The sequence below is a fragment of the Cydia pomonella genome, chromosome 17 (genome assembly GCF_033807575.1).
Source record: "Cydia pomonella isolate Wapato2018A chromosome 17, ilCydPomo1, whole genome shotgun sequence".
Taxonomy (NCBI): Eukaryota; Metazoa; Arthropoda; class Insecta; order Lepidoptera; family Tortricidae; genus Cydia; species Cydia pomonella.
In genome coordinates, this window is record NC_084719.1 from 11,079,617 (window position 1) to 11,096,296 (window position 16,680).

A 16,680-nucleotide genomic window follows, 5' to 3' on the forward strand; every position below is an offset into this window, starting at 1 on the left:
CATTGAAGTACAAAATTTGACAAAAAATGACTTTTTCCCGAATATTACGTTCACAATGCGGTAGCGCCACCGAACAATTAAAGCACAATAGAAAAGTGACATTTTTGGGTTGTCGTACTTTTGGCTACAGGGGTGGTATTGTCAGATCTGAAAATCCTGTTGTTTTTTTTTTCAATGTCACTTGGCCACCCACATAGAGGCAGAGCGTGAAACGAGCTAAAGGATTAGCTGCCGGCATTCGATTTATGAATTTTGCGCTACCTTTGAAATGGATTTTTGAATTTCGAATTATGATTGACTGGGAATGCTTGTCTGAGAATAAATTGAGTAATGGTATTTATGTATTTTAAGTACTTTTGATTTAAGTAAGTGGCCCTAAAGTAATTAAAAATTAAATATGACCTACCTACAATCAAACCATCTGTTCAATTTATTAAATTTTGTTTTAAGGTATTATAAATTAAATTTACTTAAATAAAACATACAACTTCTGTATTTATTTTCGTGTAAAATATATTTACAGATAATAATTTACTTAATTGGACCGACATATTTATTAAAACTTTTGTTTATTTTTCCTAACTTGGTCAATTTGATTTGATCTACTTACTTGCGAAATTACAATCATTCATAATGGCCATGAAGGTTTTATTCAAGTACTTTTAACAGAAGGTGAATTTTGTTGTTTTAAAATTTAAAACGATGACATCTGTTGTTTCCGGCGGTTATTAAGTTGTACTGTCGGCACAACAATGTTTTAATATACCTGCTTCATAGGGAAAACGTGGTAAGGTTTCAATATGAATCATGACTTTATTTCTTTATTACTTACGATTCACACTTAGATTTTTTTTTCATTTAGTTATGATTTAAAAATAAACTATAAAAACAAAGTGTCTATTTTTTATATATTATGCTAATGAACTAACGAAGTAACGACCTATGTGATATATGTATTAAAAATAAGTGTAAAATAATTTTGAATATTTTTACTGTGATTGTAAGTTAATTACTTAAACAATATAAATACCTAAAGTAAGTTACAGTTGTATCTATGTGAAAGAAAATTGGATAACTTAGGTATATAGGAAAATTAAAATCGTCTTTCTTAGAACCATAATGCCTAAAACATCTAAAATCGCTCTAATAAATCACCAGCTCGTATGTTTTGGTCATCAATCTTGCATTTTTTTTTAATTTTGTGTGGTTTTTGCTGTCCGTACAATAATGTAGTTTTAATAGCGAACAAGTGCCCGCTTAGGGACATGTTATTTATTACACAGTTGCTATTGTTTTTCTGATTTTGACTGATGTGCTCTAACGTACGCAGTTCATCGTGTGTCATTTGTTTTTTGTTCCTTTATTTGATTTTTGTGGTTAGGAGTGTTTACAGTTTGAGTGATGATTTCAAGTACCGAGAAACAAATTGATCAATCATAAAACTTAATTAATGTACACATATTTTGTAACTATTTTTTATAAGGTAATTATTTAAAACCTACCTAGTACAATCAATAATATAATTACTTATAGTCATCAGCGTTTCAGAACGAATGTAGATGTGATTTTCTTAATTTTATTTTAACCAAAGTAGGTATCTAAATCGTATATCTGTTACTCAATCTTGCACAATTCATCATACCCAAATGTGCATTAAACGCGCACATAACTGAAATAACATAAAATATAGGTATGTTAATGAACTGCGAAAGCATGTACAATTTTTTATTTCAATTTTAAAATAACAATAATTAATTTTTACACCGCAGAAGTCTTCTCTATATTTGATTAAAACTTTAATAACTAAAACAGAATAATGGGTTTGTACTTAATTATAAATAAATAAAATATACCTTTATTCGTATCGCAACATCTGCGTTATAAACGCATCAAATTAGCCGACCTATTCCGTGATCGCACGACATTGACAACGGCCCAATAAAACGCATAATACACCCCCGACAGAAAAAACAACGTCACCTGTCGTGTCATTTGGCCCCAATAAACTGCCGCCAAAGAAAGCACGAAATTAGAAAAAAAAATCGAATCTACGTAAACTGACCGAAGTTGTCTTATGACAGTTTACCTTAGAGCGTGACAGCGTCACAGTGAGTCCTTGCCGCTAAGACTTTAAAGTTCAATTCCAATTGCTCTTTTATTTTTTTAAAGTTTTTTTTTTTTCTATACCCGTTTTGACTGACGAGAATTTACGATGTGAAACTTTACTGGGCAAAATAAAATTCTGGTCTGACTTCATTAGTTGTGTTTTTGTGACAATGGTTGCTTTGTGATCTAATAATAGTATTTTTAGATGTCCCTTTTGGCTTTGATGATGCCTTCCGATATTTTACGACTTCGCTGACGTTTGTGAGTGCCGAATAAATGGCAAGTTTTTGTGGGAAACAAATGTCCCACAAAAACTTTGTTTATGAAGACTGGTAACAGGTTAGTTTTAATAGATTTTTTTTACGCCGAGTTCTAGACGAATTGTCTCCAGCGTTAGCTCAACCCGCTTCATATTGAACTTTGTACCTAGCAACATATTTATTTATTAAGCTCCCGCCCCCTTCCTTTTTTTAAGGAAGCATACCTAGTACCTAATCAAGAGTTTGAAAAATTAAAAATATATCACTCTCATTTGTTTTGGGTTGCCAGTTTTTGTAGTAATATATTTGGCGATTTACAGGGTTAAAAAATAAAGTACACAAAGAAAAAAATAAAGTATTTTAGCGTACTTTGTGTTTCGTATTTCATAAAGTACACAGAGGCCAAATATAATACAATACTATATACATATTATATACGTCTAGGCTCTGGGAACCCTATTTGAGACAGTATTAACGCGGGCAAGATGCGCTGATATTGTTAGGACATTTTTAAAAGTCTGGATCGTATGGCTTTAAGTCTCGTAATTTTTTTTGCCAAGGCATAAAATGTTGTGTCGTCCAAAATGTTAGGTGCATTGGGATTACTTTGAAAGCGGGATAATTTTGAAAATTACAAATAGTACTTAACTAGATGCACTAGCTATTGTAGCAATGATCAGCCTTGGGAAGCGTTGCAGTTGCGTAATTATTGCCGGTATGAAGTAAATCGTTAAAAGGGAAGAATATAGCTTTGCGATACTAACGAAATAACGCTACTTTTTCTATGAAATTTCATTTCGAGAGAAAACGGTTTTGACTACTTAACTAAATCTTACCTAATCACTTTGATTTTGATGTCGATCGCTTCAGCATACAATATTCTAGGTTTATATATCTAATTGAAAAAAAATTTTTTTGGTTGCAAATTTTGAAAAACAAGGAAAACCTATAAACCTAGTATTTCATTGTGTCATATCAAAAAAAAAACATGGAGATTGGAAAAAATTTAGAAGTGGAAAACATTTTCTCTTTTCGTATGGACGAGTAAGTGATGGTATTCCCTCTTAATATCTACTAAACCAAAAAGTAAGTAGTATTAACGTTTTCCAAAATTATCCCGCGCTTTCCAAGTTACCCCAAAGCACCTTATATTTCATTTGGTAATATTTTATTAATTAAATATATGTAACCGGGTCACCCGGTGATGAGTGACCCGGTTTATTATATGTCACAGTGTCCAACTAGGAAACAAATCAGATTATTTGATTAAATATTTTTTATTATTTGTATTTAAGTAAGTAGACACACTACTATATATAAATTATAAACTGAAATAGATATCATACACCAAAGAAAAAGTGACCAAGTCTACCATTGGCCGAGGCGGGAATTGAACCCGCGTCTTCAGTTTACGCGGCTAACGTCCTGACTTGGTCACTTTTTCTTTGGTGTATGACATCTATTTCAGTTTATCAGTCTCACGGAAGTTTTGTTATTAAAATATTTTATTTGCCATTACCGTGTGAGAGGTCAACATTAAGAGGAATTCCTAGTTCCGATTTTTCCATACAAACGCTCTCGACTGATTCCTCCCTGGATTTTTAACCTAGAGCAGTGATTTTTTAAAATAAGATCAATATCATCAATATCTGTGCCGCTATGTTTTGCTTTTTTGGATTATTTTATTTTGAAGAAAGATACAGCGCCTCGAAAATCGCAAAAACGGCTCAATTGAATTGGCTGTAAAAAAAGGCACAGTATACAAATATGACAAAAAATATCCAAAAAATCAAAACATAGCGGCATAGATTATTTCTTCCTCTTGCAGTTTCCAAAATTTCATAAAGATTGATTGCGTTTTGGAGGAGGAAACAGTCGAGAGCGAAACCTCGATTTTTGAGTTTTTTGCATGTGAATTTCAGTCCGGGCTGCAGTTGTCCTTATCGCACGAATTGGAGGCGGAGACAGTTTCTAAATATACGTACAGAGAAGAAATAGTGATGGGCATAACATCCTTATTAGGGATTGCAGAACCGGTACTGTTTTAAAGAACCAGGATTTCCCGGTACTTTCGTAACCGGTCTAATTATTTCATTATTTTAAATAAAACGACAGCATTTTGCGATTTGACCACTTTTCGTATTATAATTTAATAATCACATGTTCTTTTACTACGTATAATCACAATAAACAAGGTAATTTTTTTAAGAAATTTACTTTGTATTTTACATTGCGCACACTTGTGCGTCACAAGTAAAAGATAACTACTTTGATGTTTGCCACTAGATGGCAAATTTAATGCAATTACATTGACGAGGGGATTTATATACTTATAAGCAGGGATCGGAAACCGGTATTTTTTGTATGGGAACGAAAACGGTATTTTTTCGTTCTTTGTTAATTATTTCATTCCTAATCGGGCAATCTAATAATACGAAGTCGTTATCTAAAAACACAACTGAGTCCTACATTTTGAGTATAAAATAAACCGAAATATATGGTTATTTCGATGTTTTTGCAAAAAACCGGTTCCGATCCCTGCTTATAAGTATCGCAGTCGTATTGTATAATCCGCCGTATTACATTACGGCTAGCCGATATCAAAATAAGGGCCATTTTGAAATGCGGCGGTTCAACGATTAAGGTATGTTGGGTAAATACCGGATGCGGGTGAAGAACGTAGGACATTCATTTCTCCCTAATTTGGCTTTATTTTTTAATGGTGGCAACATTGGGTAAGACATTATTTCATTGCGCCTCGACTGCCAGTGTCCCCGCTTTGCTCAGGGAGTTTGTGCTATGCGCAATCACAGAGAGCAAGGTAAATTTCGCGAATTTGAATTCGCCCTGTAATTTATTTTGCGTATTGTGATGAAACTGTGTTTGTTTTTGTAATTGTGTTAACAGACCTAGCACTGCTGTAGACCGATATCCGATCGTGACCCATCCAGGTAAAGATCGGAAAGAAACAATCCGATCTTTACCTATTTAAAACAGCAGTGATTGTCAAACTTTAAATTTTCTTCAATTTACCTACTGACCTACTTAATTATCACATTTATTGTTTTCTTGATCACACTTTCGTACCATTATTTTTATCCAGTACCATCCAGTTGTATGTGCATGTACACTTACTTACTCACAATGTATTTTTTTTAATTTCCGCAACCCAAAGGTTGCCTGGAAGAGATCGCTTTTTAGCGATAAGACCGCATGTTGTTTACCTGTGCTTATGTTTCTGTTTTCTTTTGTATTGTTTTCTTTTATTGAGGTGTGTAATAAAGAGTATTTATATTGTATAGGGATGATGATACATGTTGAATTTTATAACAAAATCGAGTAAAATAGATAGCAAATGAGCAATTTTTCGCAATAAAGTACCTACACATACGGATGCATATGTAGATGTGCACGCATACATACATAGCTAGTTTTGGATACAAAATAGAGATAGGGCTTCGAAATTAGTTTCCTTAAAATGTTTCAAGAGGGCTCTCTTTTCCTATATATTTACTTTACTCTTTACATACGATCCTTACATTTTATAAAAAAAAAGATTATATATCAACTATATATTATATACATAATTGCAAAATTAAACCAATAAAATCGCAATTTTACTTATTTTCCATACTTCAAGATGGGCTCGCAGTGACCTTGACCTTTTTAAAGAACTACTTAGTCTTTTTGATTTTTAAATTTGATTCTTATTTTTTGGCGACCTTCATTAAAAATGATTGGGCACGATTATTTTTTATTTTGATTTTTGTCCCTCCTACTTAAGTACTTAATATATTCCAGTACATTCCTTTCAATAAACAATACATTTACACTTTCACTAAACCTGTACAGTTCACGAGATCTTAAATTGTCAAAACTTCGAAACCTATCAATTATTTTAGTGATTTTTCTTATTTTATTACTTCGTGTAAACCTTACAATAAGAGGTTTCTTAGCACATTGTTTACCTACTTATCAAATTACCTTATGAGTTATGACATAGGTATCAAAGTTTGAGAGCCACAATTTTACCAATTTTTGTATCAGGGTTAAGATCGGATAGAAAAATACGAAAAAAAACACTTTCGTTGACAACTTTTAAGTTTGTAATTATTGGTGGCTGTAATGTAATTTATATACAATGGATAAGGGTAGACAACGGACCTATTTCTTTGTGATACCTTATTCTCTTTCCATTAGAAGCAACTTTTTTTCACCATTCGATGTTCTCCCTTGATGGCAAAACACTCGTTACCCTACCCGTTCTATATTGAAGATTACCAAAATTCAGGCCGAATCTACGGTTATTATTTAACGATTCGCTCCTTACTTCAAGAATCTGTCACGTGCTGAGATCTCGAAAAAAATTTTTTTCACGAGTTCTCTCAATTGGTCCCAAAATTGTCCGGCATTACCCAGATTGTCATTGTCATCAAGTTTAGCCCCATCGTACTATAAGTTAAATAGATTGTAGTTTAAACATATATTTATACCTACTTACAAAATTTCACAACACACCATGATCACTCCCAACTTACTGATACGGATAGGTACAGTCAAGTGTAAAAATATGGGTGTACACATCTTACTCAAAAATATGTCCCGTTGCATCTTATTCCAGTGTAATAAGAGCGTAGTACCATATTTATGAGACGATTCTTTCGATACATATTTTTGCACTTGACTGTACGACGACGACCGAAGCAGGGACATCATTCTTTTTTTCTCTTACCTATATAGTAATTAATAGATACAGTATAATATAAAAATGAAAAACAATATTATGTGATAACAACAAAAACAACTTGCGTCGGTTGGGCAGCGCAGGATAAATTCCGTCCGGCTCGCGGGCGATGTCGACGGAACGGCGCGCAATGAGCGAGCGTTCGAGTCTCGCGTCTGTGTGCGCGCACTCACACTTAGATAGCTCCCGCTCCCGCCCACCGCAGCGCGACAGAAACATAGCTTCAAAAATTCGAGATTTGAAAAGTTGCTCAGCTAGGAATTGCTCTTAAGAGCCCATCAACGTGCTCACTAGCGCCACTGGAAAATAAAATTGTTATTATTTTAATTTTACGATAGATATTTAAAAAAAGGGGGCCGCTACGTACTGTATTTCGTATTTTAAGTACCTTCTGAATACATCAAACTAGTTTCTATGTTGCTGGATTCGTCGATCTATGAACCCAAAACAAAAACGGCCGTTTTAACTTTGGACGCCTAGATTGACGAATCCAGCAACGTATAAACTATTCTAATGTATTCAAAAGGTACTTAAATACTACATGCAGTACGTAGCGGCCCCCTTTTTTAAATATCTATCGTTAAATTTAAATAATCACAATTATTTAGCAGTGGCGCTAGTGAGCACGTTGATGGGCTCTTAAGGTAACCCAAAACTGACGCAATGCTTTTACGCCGATAACGTCAACTATCCGCAATTGAATGTAGATAACACAATTGAATTGAACCAATTTAATAGCGCTTACTTTAATAACGGTCAATTATTGTAACAGCTTTTTTAAGTGAGGTGATGGGGTGATGGATGTATAGATTGATAACGATGGTCAAGTAAAATGTGGCAAAAGGCAACCAGAGCATAGGGGTTTTCATTGCAAGAAGGTAGGGTCGAGATTTAAGATATTCAATTGACAACATTTCAATTTTCTGACCCTATAATTTTATTGGTTCTCTACATATTAATTGAAACGAGGAATACAATACAAATCTATCAAGATGCATTATCAAGCCGTCAAGCTGTTGGCGTGCAGTAGAAATCACTGAAAACAGATCGTGTCATCCGCGATGACGCGCAGATTTGTCAAATCTATCCTTTAACCACATGACAATACGAGTCAAGGCATGCGTCTTCGTTAATGGCACGAGCTATACTCGACAAACATGATTCAACTTTTTATCACTCGGTTAAAAACAATCACACATCGACTCATTACTGCATCTCTGCGGTAGCGGCCTGATTGTAATCACACCAGCAATCAGAAATCACACTCTTTGTCTGTGGCTTGCTAAGAGCGGTGTGATTGGAAATCAATCGTGATTAGCTCTAGTCGCAGCTGGTGCGAGTGTCTAGACGTGAAGATATATTATTAGGACCTAGGCAAATGCTGGATAATTATTACGAGGACATACTATATTTACCATTAGCGAAGAAAATTTGAAATAGAGGTGGATTGTCCAATAAAATTTATGTAGCCACCAGGGGCGTAGCTACCGCCGTATATGCCGTATCAATTATACGGGGCCCTCGGGCCTCGGGGGCCCCCAACGTGCGTTTTTGTGAGAAACCTTTACCCTTCCTAAGGGCCCCCAAACAAATTTTTATACGCGGCCCCGCCAAGGCACGCTACGCCACTGGTAGCCACAGTAAATTTACTGCCATCTTTTGACATGATTAAAACTTTTAGAACGCCATTTCACTTTGATCCTTATTCTTTCACTGATGTTTGTTAAATTTATTAAATACCAAAAAGTGGCGCTATCTTGCCGAGCATCTGTTAAAGGTTGTGGCACCAAACGATGCCGCCATACCTTTGGCCTTTGATCTATTAGATGGCGCCACTTTTGATATTTCACAAATTTGACACATATCAGTGAAAGAATAAAGGTCAAAGTCAAATGGCGTTCTAAAAGTATTTATTTAACAAACCACCTCTATTTCAAATTCTCTTTGCCACTAGGTACGTAATTTTTTTTTCGATATTTACGTCAATACTGCTATTAGATATATCGGAGCGGACAGCGGACATATCCAGGCGGGTTTGGTATTTGCTCGGTTAACCAATAAATGTTATAACTACCTGAAAATGTACAAATTGTTTGTTTGTTTTTATTTAGATACAGAATATAAACATAGGCCTCTTCGTCGACCGATCGTGCAACGATTTTCTGCAATTTTGACCTGTATGGACATGAAGATAGCATTTGTTCACTTACATGCTAGGAAAACATGAATTAACAAGAATAATAAATTAATAATGCTGAATCAAAGACATACAAAAATATAAAAATCATGCGCATAAAAAGTCAAAACTAATTCAAATTGTCATTTTACTTACACTCTAAGAAAACAAGAAAATAAAATCAGGAATATGGTAAAACAATATAAATAAAATAAATTAAATGTCAAAACAGATTACATAATTACCTTATACTCGTACAATGTCAGTCAATCAAATATATGAAAATTTAAAAATATTCTAGCAATTTTGCACAAGTGTGCTAAACGATCGGCGAACATGTCAGCGTCATCGTGCCGAGTGAGGAGTGAGCATCAAATGAAAAAATGATAAAGCACGCGTGGTAGGTGCGTGCCTCGCGAAACACGTTCGAGCGGACGGCCGCAGCAACACATACGGCCGGCGGCGCGGAGCAACCGCCCCGTCCACATCCCGCGGTACCCTCCTAGGAACCAACAACCCTATCTTCTCTAACACCTCTGGGCTATCAGCTTGGTGGTGAATGATTGAGAGATAGTGCACCAGGAGCAACAACTTCCGCCTCTATGCGAGCGTGTCAAGCCCAACCATCCCCGAGACAAAAATGGAAGGGTAGAGGTACGGGTAATATCCATAGGCTTTTTTATACAACCAGAGTGCAAATTTCCGTTGTATTTTTTCAAGCATTAGGGAATACTTGGCCTGATATGGATCCCAGACAACCGCACCATACTCCAACTTACTGCGCACGTATGAGTTATAGAGCACCTTAGCCACTCCAATGTGAATTTGCTTGGATATTCTCATCACAAATCACAAATCCTAAGGTTTTACTGGCTTGCTTGCTAATACTAACAATATGCGAATGAAAGTCAAATTTACTATCTAATATTAAACCCAGGTCTCGAATTTCATTAACTTTCTCCAAGGAGGAACCCGCTAAGCTAAGCTAAAAGAAAGCTAATAATAGTTTTTACGTTGCTGGATTCGTCAATCTAGGCGTTCAAAGTTAAAACGGCCGTTTTTGTTTTGAGGTCATAGATCGACGAATCCAGCAACATAAAAACTAGTTTGATGTATTAAAAAAAATGTAGCGTAGCGGCCCCCTTTTTTTAAATATATATCGTCAAATTGAAAGAATCACAATTATTTTCCAGTGGCGCTAGTGAGCACGTTGATGCTCAGAGCAACACACACTATAGGTAGCTATCGATAGAAAATCCAGTCAAAATCACATTATCGGCCAGGGCTATACGTTGCTCTATAAAATAAATATTATTATTACAGCGTATTGTCATCACAATCTCGATAAATCTTCATTAGGTACCCATTGAAACTTAATATATTTACGGCCGTATAAATAAAAACGTAATTAACGAAGCCACATAAACAAGGTACCAACATTGTCATAGCTCTTGTAACTAAAAGGCGTATTTGAATTTAGAATTGTTATTACTTATGACCTTTAGTTTTTGAGTTAGAATATTAAACAGGTCCCTTTGTCAAACTCAGGCTCGAGGCTCAGCTCCATAACGCATTTTGTGATATGACCATCATTATGAATGCCATATAGGTTTATAGATTTAAACTTTATACGATAGGTATTTTTATTATTTGACGACCGGTCTGGCCTAGTGGATAGCGACCCTGCCTATGAAGCCGATGGTCGAGGGTTCAAATCCTGGTAAGGGCATTCATTCGTGCGATGAGCATGGATATTTGTTCCTGAGTAATGGGTGTTTTCTTTGTATTTATGTATCTGTATATTATATATATCGTTGTCTAAGTACCCACATCACAAGCCTTATTGAGCTTACTGTGTGACTTTAGTCAATTTGTGTAATAATGTCCTATAAATATTTATTTATTATTTACTGGTGACATTGTCGTAATCGCAATGTTACGATCTCTCACTGAAACTAGTCGAAGCTGCGCTTTAGAAATTAACCTTACAACTAGCATACCTAGTTTACCTATGGTTATATAAATAGTTAAATTTTATTATTAATCGTATACAACGAAAGTTTTCTCTTACTTCATGTCGAAGCGTAACTTACTCGTATCTTTTACTTATTGATGATTTGGTGTAGGTACTAACCATGTAACCATGGTAACTCCAGGTTTAACCGGGTACCCCCGGGTTAGTGGGATGGTACATAATTATATAAGTGGCGCTTATACGATGCCAGTTTGGAAAAAGCTTGTGTTGGCTATTGGTGCGAAGTGCATGGTGGGGGGACAAGCGACGTGACGCCAAGGCAAGCCGTATGAAAAAATATGAATTTTCATGGGACGTCTCGTATGACAGCTGTCAACTGTCAGTTAACGAATGTGTCCCATAGCCGTCAGGGGCCTTTTTCACCACGCTGACAATTGACACCTGACACTGACAATTTCTGGGTCGATAAGTAATGATGCGCGTCAATATTTACTCGTTGGATCAGCAATGTACCTACGGCAAATTTTTACAGTCAGGTGACAAATTGTCACCGTGGTGAAACAGGGGATTTGGAATAAAGATTGTCTATAATTTTATATTAGTCCCTTACGCCCTACCTACCATATCGGTGACGTTACGATAAATTGCGGGGACAGTCGTAGCGTGACAACGCGGCATAAATAAGGAAGCGGCGTTATGGGCAAAAAGACACGCAGGGCAGCATCGTAAGTCCTGGAACACTTACACCGGACGGCGTAAATTACCTGTCCTTTACGTTTGTTGATCAAGCATAATGTGCTGTAGAATATAGTAAGTGGAATACTTAATAGTAACACACAATAAAAGTATTGCGAAATATTGCTGGCCTGGTTTTGACAGGTGAACTAGATAACTACACATCTCTATACATTATGCGCTGTTAACTATGAGTAGACTGTCAAATATTAAAGTTTTACTTAGCAATGAATGGTCATTATCTACGTGGGTCACTGGGGTTACTGCTATCTGCCCATCGAATGAAAAATGCGGAAGTTGGCATTGACAAAATAAGTGAAAGAGTGATTTTGGGTCAAACATTTTAGGAAAAGGTCACATCTGTGGGCAAAATAGTAAAAAATAACGACTCGGATAATAAAAATAACACTCCAGGTATTAAATATTGACTAGGACAAAGTGCCAAAATATGTATACACGACCTTATTGCCTATACATTAAAGTAGTGTGTATATATTTTTTTGCACTCTATCCGATCGATATTTAATATACCTTGACTGTACATCCCGTTTTCCTTATTGAGTCTCAATTATTGAAAAAATATATCCCGCTTGTAAGGGTGCAGCGTAAAAAATAACTTGATGCATGACTCATGCTAGACCAGGCCGGAGCCGGGCTGGAGCTTTCTATGGAATTCGTTTTCTATGGAAAGCGCCACATGATTACCGATCAGCCGTTATAGAAAATGACGTGTCGGACGCATCGCCCCGGGCCCGGCCCAGTCTAGCCTTCTATCCTTTAGGTCCCTTAACCATTGACATATATCTAAGGACGGGCCTTACGGGCACTAAGAATGGTGCTAGTTCAGTGGTGTCACTGCCCCCATTCTCTGCACTGGCCCCTTTCTCATTGCCCGTAAGGCCCGTCCTTAGATATATATCAATGCCCTTAACTTTGCGATGTCAACAGGAAAGACACGAATTAGTTAAGCATAGCAATTTGTTTTATACGTAATTAAAATAGTCTTAACATTTTATTCATGAGATATAAAGAAAGAGGAAACATTAACTTATTCATTACTGTTGTACCTAACGTGCAACTTGCCGATAGTCGGAAATAGCTTCATTACATGCTACATTATGATTATATTATTCAAAAGCTGCTGACATGTTTATGTAATGATATTCAACATTGAATAAGTGATGCACCTTTTCTTAATGTGTATTTTTCGTGACACCTTTACATAGTTTCTAGCATGGACCGTGAAGGAATATAGATACTTTTCACCACACCAATTGTTAAAACTTGTTTGTTCATATACCTACTGACGAGAAAGTTGCATTTTTTTCTTTACAAAGTGTACTACTTATACCTATTTGTATTGATCTTTAATATAAATTTACGCCATACATATATAATATTTATTATACTATACCCATTAAAAGAAAAATTACACCCTGCCTAATACTAAAAACTACTTTTTCACCACACCACCTAGTAAAGGCCCTCTTGGTGGTCCAAAAACTGACGAGAAAGTTACATTTTATCCACATGTGGGGCAAAGTAATCAAATCAAAATTTTGAGTTGTTTCCTTATTTTGGCTGGTGGAGTCGACTATTAAATGATGATATTGAATGATTAATAAATAACATTAATTTTGAATTGATTTCTTTATTTGATATTTTACAGTTAGTATTTTCCTAATGTTGGTAAATTTTTTTTTGTTTCACTCAAGATTCCATTTTTCTAACCACTACTCGTATCAATATTAGTACGGGAAGTTAAACAACAACTTTGCCTGCTTGTAAGACAAATAACTATTATTTTCACATAGTTGATATTTAAGCTTAGAATAAATTTAAAAGTGGAAAAATTACTGTCTCGTTATAAATTAATTTAGTATGGGTAGCACATCGTTACTGGTGAATTTCCAATATGACTTGGAACTCCGGTAGCCGTCTAAGAAGTGTAACGTTCTTACGGTAGATGTCGCTAGGGTCCCCTAGACCCATATGGTGGAAAATTTGCTGCCTATGGATGAGGTCTTGGTGGCTCAGATGGCAGAGCGCTGGAGTATAGATCCAGAGGCCGTGAGTTCAAGTCTAACCCAAGACAGTATTTTTTCCACTTTCAAATTTATTCTAAGCTTAATATTTCTTAATAATTATTCGCAGACGTTTCTGCTTGTTAAAAATTAATTTAGTTGATATTTACTCGAACGTTGTTGTATGCGTGACTTCAACTCCATAGCCAATAAGGTATCTATCGCTAGGATAATTCTGACCTTCATTTACCTCGCAGCATCCCTATTAAAAAACGTAAAGTTGCTAACCCTAGCTGGCTGCAGGACGCAGGGTTGTCGCCAGCGGGCGGTCGCCGCGTGTCGCCGCTTTGATGCGCCGCGGCATCTATCATGTATGACAAACGGTCCACTGTTATTGGTTGAAGCGAAATTAGATACACGTTAGGAGATGAAAGTTTATTCTTAATATCCTTAAGGGGGATATAAAGGGAATAACTATTTATGAATGAGATGATATCACAATTGTTTTTAAAAGCGACTAGTTCTTTCAATGTACGAAAATTATCTTTTTTAGAAAATTATCCTCTAGGCGCCCACATACCTATAAAAAGGTATCCCATTGCATTGTAATTTTAATCTTTATTTTAACATTTCCAAAATTGTGTTTGTCTTGTAAACTTTTGATGACATGGCGTAGGTAGAGGTTAAAGTGATTGACTTACGGTAAGCCCCTATAAAAACAACACATAGCCTTAACTTGATTAAAATGCCTTGATTGTCACTTAAATTGCTTGAATAAAGGCTAGCCCAATTTATATAATTCTATTACTACACAGTGATTGCTTCTGTTTTAGTAGTTTGACAGTAATTAATCTAAAGCGGGTGTCTTCAAACTTTTTGACCTGGGAACTGCCAGGTCTCCGGTTCCTTTTTGGGGCCGAAATATACGAGTATGAGGCCGTTTTCTCGGCCCGACTCCAAACCTGGCGTGCCGCAGTTTGGACACCGCTGATCTATCAGTCACATTTCAACTAGGTATACTGGTTCACATTAATGCAATCTCGACAATCACGGACTTTATTTGATTTGATGAGTCATTAAGAACTTTGTCCACTGGAAATTTTGTAGTGTACCTACCTTACCTACAACCAAATTAGTTAAAACACTTACCGCCACCTGCACCATCCCAATGATCTTTCCGGCCGATTTCGACCATGGCGACCACTTCGACTCCTAGTTAGCTCGGCGCTCATGCGCCCGAAGATGGCTGACATAGCCGATCTTTGAGGTGAACCCCCGCGCACATTGAGGGCACGTGAGGACACCAGCTAGGTAGTGGTAGTGAATGGACGCAGGCTGGCGCGTTTTCAGCTCGTCGCGTTTAGCGTCGAGGTCAGCTTTACGTTGCTCCTCGAAATCGCGCACATTGCCCTGCACCAGCCTGCGCCACTCAGGACGATGTGCTGCCAAACCTTCCCACCGAGAGGCGTCAATGTTGCATCTTTTCATGTGTCTTTTCTGAACATCTTTGTATCGGAGGAGTTGTCCGCCAACTTTCCGCTTACCCTCCTCTAGTTCAGAATAAAAGATGCGCTTCGCCACTCTCTCCTCCGGCATACGCGATACGTGACCGCACCACCGAAGCTGTCGACGCATTATGTAAGCCTCTATTCCACCGACCTTGGCTCGTCGCAGAACTTCGGTATTCCGTACTCGATCAGACCATCTGATGTTCATGATCTTACGCAAGCATATGAGGTGGAACCTGTCTAAGGTACGAATGTGATGACGGTACACGCACCACGTCTCGGAAGAGTATAAAAGGTTTGGCAGCACGATCGCCATGTACACTGAAATTTTGGTGGCCAGTTTTAAATCGTGCGAGCAGAAGACCTTCGAAACTAGTTTCCCAAACGCTGCAGCTGCCGCACCGATCCTGCTGCTGATCTCAGCGTCAAGGTCACAGTTCGATGTTATAGTGCTCCCCAGATACCGGAATTTGTTGACCTGCTTCAGCACGTCCTCACCAAGCTGTGTAGCTAGAGTCTCGTGACCATATGAGTCCAAAGACATCACCTCTGTCTTTTTGAGACTAATTTTGAGGCCGTACTTGCTTTATCCCGAGGTTAACCGGTTAAACCTAAAGTTACCGTGGTTACCAGTACAATTTGACACTAGGTTAACGGTTTAACCGGTTAACCCCGGGTTAGTGGGACGGTGCAAGTGGCGCTTAGAATCCTAAATAGATCAACAATTAAAATGCGTGACCGTATACAATAATAACTAACAGGCACATTGCATGGTATGAAAACAAATATACTTCTTGCAAGCATTTAAATTAATTCTGCCGGTCAATCAGGTCTGTATAGAAAACACAGTCTACGCGGCCTCTACTCGATCTCTAACCCTAAAGCCTACGGACAACTTTAGGGTTGTCAACTGAATTCTACTTGCGAATTGTAACTCTCCCGCTTCGATGTATGTAAATGCCTTTGCTATTTCGTTATTTGAATGAGTTTGCTCATGAAGATCACCTTAACTACTAATAGGTAAATTATACATCTTATTTACATATATTTTTACATATATTCTACCTCTCTCTCTCTATTCAGCAAACAAATTTAATAGGGGTTAGCAGAGGTAGGTAATATATTGATACCTATATTCAAAATATTTACTCA

At 36.8% G+C, this 16,680-nt stretch overlaps 1 non-coding gene across 1 annotated transcript; it reads left to right on the forward strand.

Moving 5' to 3' along the window:
• The first annotated feature begins 14,018 nt into the window (after nucleotides 1-14,018).
• Nucleotides 14,019-14,091, forward strand: Trnay-aua (transfer RNA tyrosine (anticodon AUA)). The gene has a single exon. It is a non-coding gene; the product is annotated as a tRNA-Tyr (tRNA).
• Nucleotides 14,092-16,680: the final 2,589 nt, after the last annotated feature.